Source organism: Narcine bancroftii, chromosome 1 (assembly GCF_036971445.1).
Source record: "Narcine bancroftii isolate sNarBan1 chromosome 1, sNarBan1.hap1, whole genome shotgun sequence".
NCBI classification, from domain to species: Eukaryota; Metazoa; Chordata; class Chondrichthyes; order Torpediniformes; family Narcinidae; genus Narcine; species Narcine bancroftii.
In genome coordinates this window covers 42,657,059-42,673,594 of record NC_091469.1, presented here as the reverse complement: position 1 = coordinate 42,673,594, position 16,536 = coordinate 42,657,059, and the positions used below count along the sequence as shown (strand labels likewise).

At 42.5% G+C, this 16,536-nt stretch overlaps 1 protein-coding gene and 1 long non-coding RNA gene across 5 annotated transcripts in view; one reads left to right on the top strand and one right to left on the bottom strand.

Moving 5' to 3' along the window:
- LOC138757514 (uncharacterized) overlaps window positions 1-509 on the bottom strand; it is a 58,623-nt gene extending 58,114 nt beyond the window's left edge. For both annotated transcript variants that reach the window (XR_011353640.1, XR_011353641.1), the window contains exon 1: window positions 325-509. This is a non-coding gene — a long non-coding RNA (uncharacterized lncRNA). The remainder of the gene's footprint in view (window positions 1-324) is intronic.
- Window positions 510-926: 417 nt separating this feature from the next.
- LOC138757503 (craniofacial development protein 2-like) overlaps window positions 927-16,536 on the top strand; it is a 30,247-nt gene continuing 14,637 nt past the window's right edge. Inside the window, exons 1-3 of one of the 3 annotated variants that reach the window (XM_069924971.1) lie at window positions 927-1,768; window positions 6,508-6,765; window positions 7,713-11,760. The gene's annotated coding sequence lies outside the window, so the exon portion shown is untranslated. The remainder of the gene's footprint in view (window positions 1,769-6,507; window positions 6,766-7,712; window positions 11,761-16,536) is intronic. The other 2 variants (XM_069924981.1, XM_069924992.1) reach the window with 2 other exon arrangements.

Below are 16,536 nucleotides of genomic sequence, written 5' to 3'. Positions count from 1 at the left end.
TTGAGTAGGCTTCTGGAATTTTTCACCTCAATACTGAATTAAGACATTCTTTGACCTATTAGGTAATGCTATCTCCATTTTTATATCTCCACACTCCCACCTGAATATTCTATACCCTGGCATACTTAGTTTCCAGTCTCTACCTGAGTTTCAACCATGCCTCAGGGATGGAAACAATATCAAAGGACCAAGTCTTAAAGCTTTGAGATCACTTACCTTAGTAGTTGTACTCCTTGTATTAAAATAGATCCAATTTAGATGTGTATTTTCCTTATGTACATTTACCCTCCTGCTTAGATGTTCCTTAAGCTTCTCCTCACTCACCTTACAAGTGTGTCCTATAGTTCTTGGCTCCTCTGCCTTGGGAAAAGGATTCTATCTACAGTATCCTATGTCACTCAGACTTTAATGAATGTTGTGGTGGCTCACCCACACAACAGGTGAACCAGCTCACAGAGTCGTGGGCAAGTCCGTGGTAGATCTGACCATGAGACCTCTGGGTGCAGGGCAAGCCCACAGCCTGGCAGCTGATGTCATAAAGGTCCTGCGAGTCGCAAGTATCATTGGGTTACAAGGGATTTAAACACCTGCGAGAATTCTATTAAAGTCAGTTGTTCATCTCACTTTTGACTGTGCGTGGTTCTTTCCCTCATTGGGTGCCTGGTGCCATTACAATGTATACAATCACCCTTACCACTTAAGTTCCAGTGAGAATAAACTCAGCCTATCTCTTCTTTCTTTGGCTTGGCTTCGCGGACGAAGATTAATGGAGGAGTAATGTCCACGTCAGCTGCAGGCTCGTTTGTAGCTAACAAGTCCGATGCGGGACAGGCAGACACGGTTGCAGCAGTTGCAATGGAAAATTAGTTGATTGGGATTGGGTGTTGGGTTTTTCCTTTGTCTTTTGTCAGTGAGGTGGGCTCTGCGGTCTTCTTCAAAGGAGGTTGCTTCCCGCCGAACTGTGAGGCGCCAAGATGCACGGTTTGAGGCGATATCAGCGCACTGGCGGTGGTCAATGTGGCAGGCACCAAGAGATTTCTTTAGGCAGTCCTTGTACCTCTTCTTTTGTGCACCTCTGTCTCGGTGGCCAGTGGAGAGTGTTATAGATAGAGAATTTAGGTTAGAAAGGGCTTAAGTTAAAATGTGATGATTAATCATAAAAGGGGAAGCCAGAATAGACAGGGAGCTTACCATAAAAGTTCAGCTAGACAATGTTATAACAAACAGAGATTTTCATGGTCACAGAGAGACATGCAGGAGCCAAAGATTGATAAAAAGAGTGAGAAACAGAATTTAGTGTGTGTAGAGTTCGTAGTGTACGTAACAAACATGATAATTACAAATGCAAGTGTACTTAGGATGATTTTATAAAAACTAACCAATTAAAACAGTGTTAAAAAGAAGGGGAAGGACAAACAAAAAAGGTATAAAAATCAATGCACTGTATGTATCGGGGCTTAACTGGTGAGAAGCCAGTTGAGTCCAACTCTGCAGACTTGTAAATAAAGCTTGTCGTGTCATCAGTTTTAAAGAGACTCATGTGTGAGAATTTGTACTTCTGACAATTGGGGGCTCATCCGGGATCTACACTCCAGCCGTGCGAGGAGGCGAGAAAGAGGGACATCGGAGGTGGTGCACCCCGCTGAGTTCAGCGGCTCCTAGTCCCTTGCTCATTGCCTCGGGCGGTTTGAGCGAGTGGTATCCGGACAAGGTGACACGACAAGACGAAAAGGAGAGGGGTGACGGTTCAATCCCCGGGAAGACACCGGTAAGTGACGACTTACGATTGTGGTGTGGGGATTGGGTAACAGGTGTAACGGGATACACCTGTTTGGATAAAAAAACCTAACATAATAGATCAGGTATAGAGCTTTTGTCGTGGCATGAGGACCCTGTCGTGGGACTCTAGGATAGACCCCAGGGAAACCTCGGCGGTAACCGAAGGAGGGACAGCACCTCCGACGAAGTGCCGAGAAGAGAGGGGTCAACCCCAGGGAAACCTCAGCGGTAACCGAAGGAGGGACAGTACCTCCGACGAGGCGTCTGAGAAGAAGGGAGTAGGGTCCAGAACGAGAGGGTCCTCAGCAACGATAAACAGATCTAGGTGGGAAAATGGGAGGATCAAAATCTAAGGGCTCGTCTGAAAATTCAGGACAATTCCTGGGAGTTCCCCTTGACAGCCCTTTGGGGAGAATGTTTGAAAATTGGGATAGTAAAAGATATCGAGACAAAAACAAGAAAAAGATGGTCCAAAATTGTCTCCTTTGGTCGAAACAACCTATTAAAGGTTCCTCGGTCTGGTGGCCGAAATTTGGATCTGATGAGGATTGGGTTAGACAAGCATTAAACATATATGTAAATTCGAGACCAAAGGTGAATCAAGAAGAGTCAGCGTATGCATTTTGTTGGGTTCCCTGGCCAGGATCCTTAACAAAATGTTTTAAATTGAGGGTAGCGGGAGAAAAGAAATGGGAACCTCTGGACAACCTTCCCCCTCCTTATATTCCCACGGTGCCTACTGCGCCCGAGGAAAGCTCATTACCGGAGGGGAAAGGTGATGAATCTGATTGCCCCGGAAGGGGCCGGGAACAAAGGGATGAATTAAGGGAGTCGGACCCTAAACTTCCACCGGTAAACCGACCCTGGACCAGATCCCAGACTGGTCCAGGACCATCGAAGTCTTCAGTAAGCCTAAATCCCCTGAGGGAAGTTCCAATGGGAGGACCGGGAGGGGGAACGGGATATGTAAACGTTCCCTTAACTAGTACGGAGGTGCGGGGATTTAAGAAGGAAATGAAAAATCTATTGGAAGATCCCATGGGACTGGCCGAACAGTTCGACCAATTCCTGGGACCAAACACATATACGTGGGAAGAGATGCAGGCAATAATGGGAACATTATTCTCACCCCAGGAGAGGCAGATGATTCGACGGGCTGCCCTCCTCATGTGGGAATATGAACAACCTGGGGACCCCAGACCCCATGAACAAAAATATCCCTTAAATGAACCCAGGTGGGACAAACGAACACCCGAGGGATTGGCAAGTATGAGACAATATAGAGAGTGGACAATTAAAGGGATACGGGAGGCTGTGCCAAAGGGTCACAATTTCACCAAGGCATTTGGGAACCACCAGGGGAAAGATGAGTCCCCTACTGATTTTTTGGAGAGGGTGAGAAAGAATGTCCAACAGTATGCGGGCGTGGACCCTAGTACACCAATGGGTGAACAGCTTATTCGAATTGAATTTGTTTCCAAATCATGGCAGGACATTAGAAAGAAACTAGAAAAGGAGGAGGACTGGAGCGAAAAACCCCTAAGTGACCTGTTAAAAAAGGCGCAAAAAGTATATGTGCAGAGAGAAGAAGAAGATCAAAAGAGGGCGACAAAGGTTATGGTACAGACTATCCGACAGATGAATGCCAAATCCAGAGGGGAAAGAAAACAAAACCTTCCTCTAAACAATCCAAGATATCCAAGAGAGGGAAGACCCCGGAGGTTCGTTAAGTGCTATTACTGCAATGAGGAAGGACACTTTAAGAGGGAATGCCCCCGATACAAGAGGGAATTGCGTGCCCTCGAACTTATGGAAGAAGATTAGGGGGGTCAGGGGTTCCAAATGTTTGGGACCAAGTATAAGAGGGAACCCCTGGTAAAACTAAAAATTGGTCCCAAGGGAGAAGAGGTGGTGTTTATGGTGGACACAGGAGCGGAACGAAGTAGTGTAATAACTGTGCCAATCGGAACTGAGCCTGTAAAAAGTAATTTGAAAATTTCTGGGATAGAAGGGGCTCCCAGAATGGTATCGATAATTCCCCAAGTAACAGTGAAACTGAAAGAAAGAAGGGGTACAAGACCTCTTGTTGTTACCGTCGGCTGGATTTAACCTCCTAGGAAGGGACTTACAGGCTCTCCTAGGTTTGGGTGCTCTCCCTGTGGACAAAGAAGTGCGAGTCCACCTCTGTGCTCTAAAGGAAGAGGATGAACGGCAGATTGACGAGAGAGTCTGGTATAAGGAGGGAAATCGAGGAGGTCTGGACATCCCACCTTTACATGTCACATTAATACCAGGTCATCAGCCGGTAAGGAAACGTCAGTATCCTATTTCTTTGGAAGGGAGAAAAGGGCTACAGCCGGTAATTGAGACTCTAATACGAGACGGACTATTAGAAGAATGCATGTCACCTTATAACACCCCTATACTCCCAGTGAAAAAGTCAGATGGATCCTATCGCCTAGTTCAGGATCTAAGAAGTTTGAATGCTATTCTTCAGACCCGCCACCCAGTGGTGCCTAATCCCTATACTATTATGAGTCGGATTCCCCCAGACCATGAGTGGTTTAGTGTTATCGACTTGAAGGATGCCTTCTGGACGTGTCCATTAGAAGAGGAAAGTAGAGATATGTTTGCGTTTGAATGGGAAAATCCATGGACAGGCAGACGGAGACAGCTTCGGTGGACTGTATTGCCCCAAGGGTTCACTGAATCTCCAAACCTGTTTGGACAAATGCTAGAACAAATCCTGGTGGACTATCCACAATCTGATGATTCCCAACTAATGCAGTATGTGGACGATTTACTATTATCAGGACCCAAGGAACAAGAAATGAGGGGAGATACAATTAGACTCTTGAATTATCTGGGGAAAAAGGGTCTACGGGTGTCCAGGAACAAGTTACAGTTCGTTGAGAGAACTGTGGTATATCTGGGACACCAGATAAGTAAAGGACAGAAATGGATTACCCCTGAACGGATTGCGGGAATCACTAGAATGCCGTTACCCCGTAATAAGAAGGAAATAAGACAATTCCTGGGACTCTTAGGTTACTGTAGGTTATGGATAGAGGACTACTCAGCGTTGGTGAAGTTTATGTATGAAAAGCTGACAAATGAAAATGAATATCCATTGAAATGGACCCAGGAGGAGGAGGGATGGTTTGAGGACTTGAAGCATCGCCTGACACGAGCCCCGGTACTCACTCTGCCCTCTTTAAAACAGCCCTTCCAGCTATTTGTCACTCATAACCAAGGAACAGCTGTGGGAGTTTTAACACAGGAAAAAGGCAGTCAGTGACACCCAGTGGCTTTCCTTTCCAAAATGATGGACCCAGTGTCTCGTGGATGGCCGACGTGTATCCAGGGAGTAGCGGCTGCTGCTCTGTTGGTAGAGGAAGCACGTAAACTTACTTTTGGAGGAAAGATGACTGTGTACACCTCCCATTCTGTGAGTGTTTTATTAACACAAACTGCCCATCGATCGCTGACTGATTCTCGCATATTAAAGTATGAAACCATTTTAATGGTCGGAGAAGATCTACAGTTTGCAAAGATTAATAGCTGCAACCCAGCTCAGTTTTTATACGGCAGTGAAACAGAGAGAGAGGTGGAGCACGACTGTGTCGAGTTGACGGATCTTCAGACCAAGACCCGAGAAGACCTTTGCGATACTCCTCTGGGAGAAGGATATGAATTCTACATTGAAGGCTCCACCAGATGTGTTGACGGAATGAGAAGAAGTGGGTATGCTATAATAGAAGGAAATACTTGGAAAGTAGTAGAATCCACGAGACTACCCGGAAGCTGGTCAGCACAGTCCTGTGAACTATATGCCTTGCAGAGAGCCCTCAGAATACTGGCAGAGAAAACTGGAACGATTTACACTGATTCCAAATACGCATACGGGGTAGTGCATACCTTTGGTAAGATCTGGAAGGAGCGTGGTCTAATTACATCAAGAGGAAAGGAATTGGCACACGAACAGATGATTACTCTGACTTTAGAAGCCTTGACATTACCCCAGGAAATAGCAGTGGTCTACATACCAGGCCATCAGAAGGGAGATACCCCGACAGCAATTGGAAACAGACTGGCTGATGAAGAAGCCAAAAGGGCAGACCATGCAACCAGGGGGCCTGGGAGACCCAGTTAGAATTTTACTTCAGCACGAAATTGATTTATCAGAAGATGGTTCTCTTCCCTGGGTTAAGGTCCCCATTCAGAAATAATACACACATTTTAAAGAAAGAAAGGGGTGAATTGTTATAGATAGAGAATTTAGGTTAGAAAGGGCTTAAGTTAAAATGTGATGATTAATCATAAAAGGGGAAGCCAGAATAGACAGGGAGCTTACCATAAAAGTTCAGCTAGACAATGTTATAACAAACAGAGATTTTCATGGTCACAGAGAGACATGCAGGAGCCAAAGATTGATAAAAAGAGTGAGAAACAGAATTTAGTGTGTGTAGAGTTCGTAGTGTACGTAACAAACATGATAATTACAAATGCAAGTGTACTTAGGATGATTTTATAAAAACTAACCAATTAAAACAGTGTTAAAAAGAAGGGGAAGGACAAACAAAAAAGGTATAAAAATCAATGCACTGTATGTATCGGGGCTTAACTGGTGAGAAGCCAGTTGAGTCCAACTCTGCAGACTTGTAAATAAAGCTTGTCGTGTCATCAGTTTTAAAGAGACTCATGTGTGAGAAGTTTTATTTCTGACAGAGAGCTCACCATATAACACGATCTTGGGAAGGCGATGGTCCTCCATTCTGGAGACGTGACCTACCCAGCGCAGTTGGATCTTCAGCAGCGTGGATTCGATGCTGTCGGCCTCTGCCATCTCGAGTACTTCGATGTTGGTGATGAAGTCGCTCCAATGAATGTTGAGGATGGAGCGGAGACAACGCTTGTGGAAGTGTTCTAGGATCCGTAGGTGATGCCGGTAGAGGACCCATGATTCGGAGCCGAACAGGAGTGTGGGTATGACAACGGCCCTGTATACATTTATCTTTGTGAGGTTTTTCAGTTGGTTGTTTATCCAGACTCTTTTGTTTAGTCTTCCAAAGGCACTATTTGCCTTGGCGAGTCTGTTGTCTATCTCGTTGTCGATCCTTGCATCCGATGAAATGGTGCAGCCGAGATAGGTAAACTGGTTGACCGTTTTGAGTTTTGTGTGCCCGATGGAAATGTGGGGGGGCTGGTAGTCATGGTGGGGAGCTGGCTGATGGCTGACTTCCAGGCCAAACATTTTGGCAGGACGTCAAGTGCTGAAGAGCTTGCTCTGAATGGGCAACTAAAGCGGCATCGTCTGCAAAGAATAGTTCATGGACAAGTTGCTCTTGTGTCTTGGTGTGAGCTTGCAGGCGCCTCAGATTGAAGAGACTGCCATCCGTGCGGTACCGGATGTAAACAGCGTCTTCATTGTTGAAGTCTTTCATGGCTTGTTTCAGCATCATGCTGAAGAAGATTGAAAAGAGGGTTGGTGCGAGAACGCAGCCTTGCTTCACGACATTGTTAATGGAGAAGGGTTCAGAGAACTCATTGCTGTATCTGACCCGACCTTGTTGGTTTTCGTGCAGTTGGATAACCATGTTGAGGAACTTTGGGGGGTATCCGAGGTGCTCTAGTATTTGCCAAAGCCCTTTCCTACTCACGGTGTCGAAGGCTTTGGTGAGGACAACAAAGGTGATGTAGAGTCCTTTGTTTTGTTCTCTGCACTTTTCTTGGAGCTGTCTGAGGCCAAAGACTATGTCAGTAGTTCCTCTGTTTGCGCGAAAGCCGCACTGTGATTCTGGGAGAATATTTTCGGCGACACTAGGTATTATTCTATTTAGGAGAATCCTAGCAAAGATTTTGCCTGCAATGGAGAGCAGCGTGATTCCCCTGTAGTTTGGGCAGTCTGATTTATCGCCTTTGTTTTTGTACAGGGTGACGATGATGGCATCATGAAGGTCCTGCGGCAGCTTCCCTTGGTCCCAGCAGAGCTTGAAAAGCTCATGCAGTTTGGCATGCAGAGTTTTGCCGCCAGCCTTCCAGACCTCTGGGGGGATTCCATCCATACCTGCTGCTTTGCCACTTTTCAGTTGTTCAATTGCCCTATATGTCTCTTCCCGGGTGAGGACCTCATCCAGCTCTAGCCTTAAGGGCTGTTGAGGGAGCTGGAGCAGGGCGGATTCTTGGACTGAGCGGATGGCACTGAAAAGAGATTGGAAGTGTTCTGACCATCGGTTGTGGATGGAGATCTTGTCGCTGAGTAGGGCTTTGCCATCTGAGCTGCGCAGCGGGCTTTGGACTTGGGGTGAGGGGCTGTACACAGCCTTTAGAGCCTCATAAAAACCCCTGAAGTTCCCAATGTCCGCACTGAGCTGGGTTCGCTTGGTGAGGCTAGTCCACCACTCATTTTGGATCTCAGGAGTTTGTGCTGAAGATGGCTGCATGCGAGACGGAAGGCTCATTTCTTCTCTGGCCAGGATGGCTTTGCAAGGTGAGCCTGGTGGGCAGCTCGCTTCTTTGCTAGCAGCTCCTGGATTTCCTGGTTTTTGTCGAACCAGTCCTTGTTTTTCCTGGAGGAGAAGCCCAGTACCTCTTCAGTGGATTGCAGAATGGCAGTCTTCAGCTGATCCCAGAGGGTTTCAGGGGACGAGTCCGTGAGGCGGATTGCATCCTCGAGCTAACCTTTCCTTTTAACTACAATTCTCCATTTTAGACTGGAAAATCTCTATTATTATACCAACCTTCCAAAACTGTGGCAACCAATCTTAACTCAATATTCTCAGTGCGATGTAATCAACATTTTGTTGCCTCAATAGCCATATTTTTGTTATTTTCTGCCTGAAACAAATTGAAGCAATGTTGGTTATTTTAAAATGGGATTGAAATGGTATTTTTAAAAAATAATATGGAGACTAAAGGGACGTATATTTGGTGATGCACAGAAAAAAATCCAGATGATTATGCATTTTTTAGTTAATGGAATGGAGCATTTTAATATGGCAACACTACCTGAACTGGCATTAAGATTTGGGGTCTGTAAATGAGAAGAAATATATAGGTTTGCATTTAAAATTATGCTAATATAAAACGGTCCATATAACCTTTGCCCAAGACATCAGAGCAGCTTGTACCTTTAATGGAAGACGTAAAAGCCATGATTCATAATATTTTTTGATAATATTCTGTGGATATTCTTTTCAAATGAAGCTGCAATTAATACATTAAAAAATATACATTTTAGATAAGAACCTTTTAAGTAAAACATCATTTTGTAAGCCTTGTATAAATGTGTTATTTAATCAGAATACATTTATGCCAAAATGCTTTAATCCCAAAGTACAGGATCTAAAGGAAACAAAAGTGTAGCTAGAATGAAAGGATGTGAATAATTGTGGGCAAATGCTTTTACTGGACAAAAACATTGGTAATCCTTTTGAAATCTCACTGTTAAAATCCCCAGGCAATTTCTTCATTATTTGATTTGACTTGTCTGTGGCAAATAAATTATGAAGATAGGAAAGACCTGAATTTATTTTGTGTTAAGCCTCACCTGATCCCCACGAATCCTAGAGCAAACCAAGGTTGCTATGGTAATGCAAGACACAAGAGAATTAAACTGCACATGGTATAGGTTCATTAACATTAATTAAATCAAGACAAAATAATTTGTCAGGTGATGGTGGAGGCTGAACACTAGGGAACATTTTTATTTCTTTCATCAAAAGCGTTATAGATTGTTTAATGTCCATTTTACCCTTTAGGTTCTAAAGGGTAAGATGAGGATAGTTTAACATTTACTCTGAAGGAGTTGTCTCTGACAGCTCTATGGAGTGTAAAAGGAGGTGTGTTTAGAGCAATTTCACCATGTACTGTGCATTACAGTGCAGGGAAGATCCAGGCATAAATTAAAGAAATATGTTTTTCTCTTGTGTTGCAAATGCTATTGCCTGAAAATTATTAAGTCATACCTGGAAGTCTTGCTGCGTGTAGACATGAATTGTTTCATATTTTGAAAGTTGTGACTGACACTGAATATTGAACATCATTGAACCATCGCTTCAGAGCTTCACCACGAAAGGAAATCTTTGGCGACTTAGCTGAGGACGATCGGGCTTGGGGCAGCGCGTGGCGGAATTCTTCAACCACCTTAGCAATTCGTTACTTAATACATTTCTGCCACACATTTCTGACAACTAGGTCTGATTTCATCTGGTGGAGAGATTTCTCCTTAATTCTGGTCGCTAATTTATTCAGGTCCTCACTTCATTTTAATGTTATCCTACTTCCTTTGGTGATTGAATCTTCTCATGATACACAAACTTCTCAAATGTTCTAATTAACTGCGTAAGCTTGAACAATGGAGTAAAATGAAACTCCCCATTTTTTTTCCAAAAATTGAGAATGCTCAATGAGCATGGAGATTGAGGTTGTGATAACATTGAGACAGTGAAATACATCAACAACAAAAGAATTACAAATATGTACAAATTTCAATAGGGTCCTGAACCATAATAATGTCTGGCCATTTCTACCCATGGATGCAGCCTGACCTGCTGAGTCTCTCCAGCAGCTCATTACTTGCTAAATGATAGATGTGTTGCGTAAAAGGAGGTCATATTCCCCATTGTGCTGGATCTGACCTAAAAAGATACCATTTAAGTTACTTCTTCAGCTCTCAACCATTAGTCACATACATTACCCATTTCAAATGCTTACACACGTGTATTTCAATACGATATATTGTTTTTACTTCACTATTTTTACAGGAAGTGAGCTACATAACCCCACTGGTCCTTGGGTGTCAGTTTTACACCAACCTCTTCACCAACAACCTTAAATCTATAATGAATGGTTCTTGACCATCATTTGGTAAGAAATCAAAAATTAACTGGGTCAGAAGTGGAAAGACTTGAAACCAGCATTCCAAATATGAAACAGAATGATTTACTTTAAAACTTCAACACAATCTTTCAAAAGGTTTCCAAGGAGGACATGTGCTTTGCTAAATGGTTACTTGGCCTAATTGAAAGGATAAAGGGTTTGGTCTTAGGTGACCAGTCCCCCATTGTGAATCCATGGTTATTGATGTTTTTTTCTATGACCACATGCAATTTATATTGGAGTTAGTCTTTGATCCAGGAGAATCAACCATGTTGCAATATCACCACATAAAATTGTTACTTCATTCCAGCGGGATTTTAGTTAAGTCCAGAAGTTATATAAATACCAATAATGGGGCACTTTTCAATCTTATTGTTAATATCAAACTGTCCTCTGACTGCTTGATATTGCTGAATAAAAAGAATAATTTAAACTGGGTTTGCTTTTTGATGAAGTAACCAGAGAGAAGCTTGATGCAAGATCTGTTTGTTTATTATGGTTCTAAGAGAAATCCCGGTATAAGAAAGCAAAAAGTAAAACCTGCAAAAAGCTGAAATGCCACCAGATAATATTTTCAAAATGTCAGGAATGTGGACTTAAACCATATTCCTTGTAATATTATCTTCAATAATATTCCATCACATCAAAAATTAGATTTGATTAACAAAATAAAATATAGTATTACAGAGTTCTGTGTTGTGTATTGGCCTATGTGTTGTGTGGCTTTGTGTTGGAAAGTGACAGTTTGCCTTAGAGAGCCATGGTGAAGGTGGACTGCTGAGAGAGTGGGAGATGGATTGGGCATGTGCAGAAGATGATCTAGAAATTTCTGAACTTGGAAGACAAACCACTACTGGGTGTGGCTGTGAAGTGGAAGGAGGCCCAAGCAGAGTCATCATCTGGGAGGCAGTTTAGAATGTTGGGGATTTTAAAAGGGAGTAACATTCTGAAGGCAGCCAGAAGGATCCAGACCAAGCCATTGTTCCTCTCTCTGCAAGCAACACAAGAAGACACTGAGGTGACTAATGGTGGTACCTCAGTTGTGGAAATCCTTGAACAACAATTCTCTCTCTGCAAACCCTACAAGAACCTTCCTGAGTGGTAAACATTTACCTTTCAAGCACCAAAGCCTGGTGAACTTCATACATGTTAAATTCTGTGCACATTAAAAGAATTGCCTGCATCCAGAGAACTTGGAAGAAGGAGAAGTGAGATTGAACTGTGAACCAAAGAACTTTTCTTAAATTTACACACACATTACATACACGTGCATTTAGAATTAGAAGGCAGTTAATTTGGGTTAGTTAAGTAAAGAGTTAAGTTAAAGTTTGATTCTATTTACATGTGTAAAGTTGATTAAAAATAACTTTTGTTTTAAAAACCACTTGTCTTGGTGAATGTCTATTGCTGTTGGGTTTTGGGGTCCTTTGGGCTCTTAACATTTTATGAGGACTTGTCCAGTCGAGTGAACATGAGTTTTGTGGGTTATTACTCAATTGCTTATTTTTTTCAAGCTAATTTAAAGCTTGAGTGTGAAAAACAGCAGCAATGGATGTTGATAAGTTTTTGTCAGAACCATCACTCGCAGAACTGAAGAATAAGAGAAAAGAGGAACTAATGGTTATTTCTAAGGCATTAAAACTGACAGAAGTTAAACATTGGATGAGGAAAGTACAAATTCAGCGGATTATAGTGAAATATTATATATGAGGGTAAATTTGTTCAGAAGAACTTAGAAGATTTTCCAGAGGTTAGATCTGGTGAGTTCCAATTGGAATTGGAGAAATTGAGGATAGAAGAATCTGAAAAACAGAGGAGATATCAGGCAGAGAAAGCTGATAAAACAGAGGATGTATGAGTTAGAGTTAACCGAAAGACAGATTAAATTAGAGAGGACGAAAATTGAGAGGGAGGAAACTAAGAGAGCTGAGGCTGTAACTCCTGGGGAGAGGTTTTTGTCTAGTTGAGAGGTAAATCTTGTGCCTCCTTTTGATGAGGGAGATAGCTATTTTTAGCTTTTTGAAAAGTTTGCTGAGAGCTCAGAATGGCCAAAAGAAAAATGGTCTTTAATAATTCAAAGTGTATTGAAGTTGCATACTGTAGCTTGACTGCGCAGCAAGTGGCAATTTATGATACTGTTAAACAAGCAGTATTGACAGCTGAAGAGTTGGTTCCAGAAGCATATAAGCAAAAATTTAGGAGTTTGGAGAAAACAGGGAATCAATCTTATATGGATTTTGCTTTGATGAAATCTGTATGGTTTGACCGTTGGTGCGCCTCCAAAGGAATAAATAATGATTTTGATGGATTGATGATAATTGAGGAAATTAAAAGATGTGTCCTGAAGAAGATTAAATTATAACTGGATGAGAAAGATGTGGGTACGTGGCAACATGCAGCTAGATTGGCAGATCAGTTTGCAATAATTCCTAAAAATGCATCTCAAAATGGGAGACATTTTCAAAAAGTTAACGTGGAGCAGAGTAATAATTCTGTTCAGGGGAGTAATATGGAGCAGGATAATAATCCTGAAATTAAGTCTGGAGACAAGGTTGGAAAGGACAGAACTTTTGGATTTGTGTGTCATTTTTGTAAAAAACCTGGTCATGTTATTGCAAATTGTCTCGTATTGAAAAACAAAAAAGAAAAGGTTTTACCAGAAGCACATATTCAAACAGTTGAATTTAGGCAGAGCAGAGATTCTAAATCTGATAAGGGTGTCATGGATGCTTTGAAACCTTTTGTTTCAGATTCTTTTGTTTCAGTAAAGAAGGGAGAATCACAGGTTCCTGTTAAAATTTTAGGGATACTGGTTCAGACTATCACTGTTAGTTCAAGGTATCTTGGCGCCTCACAGTTTGGCGGGCAGCAACCTCCTTTGAAGAAGACCGCAGAGCCCACCTCACTGACAAAAGGCAAAGGAGGAAAAACCCAACACCCAACCCCAACCAACCAATTTTCCCCTGCAGCCGCTGCAACCGTGTCTGCCTGTCCCGCATCGGGCTTGTCAGCCACAGACGAGCCTGCAGCTGACGTGGACATTTACCCCCTCCATAAATCTTCGTCCGCGAAGCCAAGCCAAAGAAAGATCTCTGGATCAAACAACTGACTCAGGGGAGACAACTTTGATTAAAAGTGTTGGAGATGAGTGGCGTTGTCGATATCTCTTCACAAAATCGTGATAAATTCAGAGTTAGTTAAAGGAACTGTTGTGGCAGGAGTAATTTCAAAGTTACCCATGCAGGGGGTCTCAATACTATTAGGGAATGATTTGGCAGAAGATAAAGTTGGGTCAGTTTTGAGATTAACAAGCATGCCTAGGAAAGATAAGGTGGAAGAGGATTGTGATACTCAAGATTTCCAGAAGCAAGAGTCACTTGATGGAGTAGTGGCCAGTAGGGGAATACCAGCCCTCTCTAGTAAAGAAGAAATAAAGTGAAGAAAATACAAAGTTCAAGAAATACAAACATAACAAATAAAAGATAAAGTTGTAGAGAAAAGAAAGAAAATGGCACCCAAGAAGGAAAAAGTAAAAACAACGGGAAAAAAAGAAGAAAAGACACTGGAAGAGAAAGGAGAAGGCCTTACCTGCATGAAGAAACAGGGAGCCGTCGTGGAGAAGAGAGCCCATTCTCCAAGGTTGGTGATGACCCCGCAGAGTCGCGATCCCCCGACCGCTGGACTGCAAAAATGGCTTTCTGAGCCAAACAAAATTGTGCAACTGCGCATGCACGAATCAGTGCGCTTATTAAGGAGAAGGAGAACACCGACGGGAGGGGGGCTCAGCTGAGGAGCGGGCAAACACAACGTGACCAGCTGAGGGATGCCTGACACCAGGGCTCTCAGCTGGAAGAAGAGGAAAGCGACAGGAAAGGGAGTGAAAAGAAAGAAGAGCAGCAACAGGAGGGCCAACAGATGAGTAGCCCAGAAGACGACCAACAGCAAGAAGCCAAGCAAGAAAAAGCCCAGTAAAGTGAGACAAACAACTCATCAGGAAAGTCAGAAGAGGGAGTCACGTGATGGAGTAGTGGCCGGACGGTGAACTCCAGCCCTCTCCAGAAAAGTCGGAAAAAAACAAAGGAAAACACAAAGGCACAGAAATAAAAGTTAAAGAAAAGTGAGTATAAAGGTGGAAGGAAGATGGCGACAAAAAAAGAAAAATCGAAAGCAACGGTAAGAAGAGAGGAAGAGAAGACAACGGAGGAGGAAGGAGAAGGCCTTACCTGTTCGAAGAGGCCCGCGGTGGAGAGAGAAACCCGCTCCCTCAGGTCGGTAGAAATTGGACTACAAAAATGGCTCGCTGAGCCGAGTAAAAGTGCGCAACCGCGCATGAAAAAAAACACACCGACGGGAGGGGGGACCAGCTGGGGAGTCGATCTCCACAGCCGGCAACGACAGCTGCAGAACACCTGCAACAAGAAGAGACCACAGAAGACAATGGAAACAAGAAAGAAGAGAAGAAAAGGGCAACAAAGAAACAACAGATGGCCAACCCAGAGGAAGAAGAAGAGGAAGAGGAAGAGTACAGTGAAATAGAAGAAGAAGAGAAAGGCAAGATAAAGGATATACTTTCTCTTATTAAAGAATACATGGAGTCATTTAAAGAATGGCAAACACAGGAATTTAATGATTTAAGAAGAAGAATAAACAACACAGAAGAGAAAATGAGTAAAATAGATATGACCTTAACAGAAATGGGAAAGAAAATGGACAAGATGGAAGAGCGGGCAGTAGCAGCAGAAATGGAGGTAGAGGACTTAAAAAAGAAATTAGAGGAATCTAATAAAAAAGTTATAGAGACACAAGAACTGTTAGCTCAGAAAATAGATATAATGGAAAATTATAACAGAAGAAATAACATAAAGGTAGTGGGCCTTAAGGAAGATGAAGAAGGCAAGAATATGAGAGAGTTTATAAAAGATTGGATCCCTAGGATCCTAGGATGTCCAGAACTACAGCAAGAAATGGAAATAGAAAGGGCACATAGAGCATTGGCCTTTAAACCACAACCACAACAAAAACCAAGATCTATTTTAGTAAAATTCCTAAGATATACTACAAGAGCAAAGGTACTGGAGAAGACAATGGAAAAAGTAAGAGAGGGCAACAAGCCACTGGAGTACAAAGGGCAAAAAATTTATCCAGATATAAGTTTTGAACTCCTAAAGAAGAGAAAGGAGTTCAATACAGCAAAGGCGATTTTATGGAAGAAAGGGTATAAATTTATACTAAAGCATCCAGCGGTATTGAAAATATTTATTCCAGGACAACAAAACAGACTATTCTCGGATCCAGAAGAAGCACGAAAATTTGCAATAGACTGAGGGATGAAGACGTGTAATGAGAGTAAAAATGACCACGATTTATATGTATGTGGGTAAAGAGGTATAAGTGTGTATATGTATAATGTGCATACGTGAATGTATCCGTATTTAGAGGAAAATATAGATAGTATAGACAAGAATTAATAAGGGAAGGAAATGGAATAGAGGGAATAAGGAGGGAACTAAAAGAGTGACCTTTGTTACATATGAAAAGTGAAATCTTTTCTGGGGGGGCTGGGTGGGGAGGAGTTGCGGTCACTGCAAAATCAGCTGATGTTTGCGAGTGAATTCGCAAACCCAAATGGAGAGGAGAGATGTAGTTGTCCGTCAAGGGATAAAGGACAACTCAGGAGGGGAAGGGGAGATTGGCGCTAAAGAAGTTTTAAATAGGAGAATAAGGAAAATGTTTGATGTTTTAGGAATGTTGTCTTATAAAGGGTTTAAAACAAGAAAACAGAAATGGATAAGAAGGAAAGGTAATGATGGAGAAACGAAAAGGGAAGATAAACAAAGTATAAAATGGCTACGTTGAACTATATGACTTTAAATATTA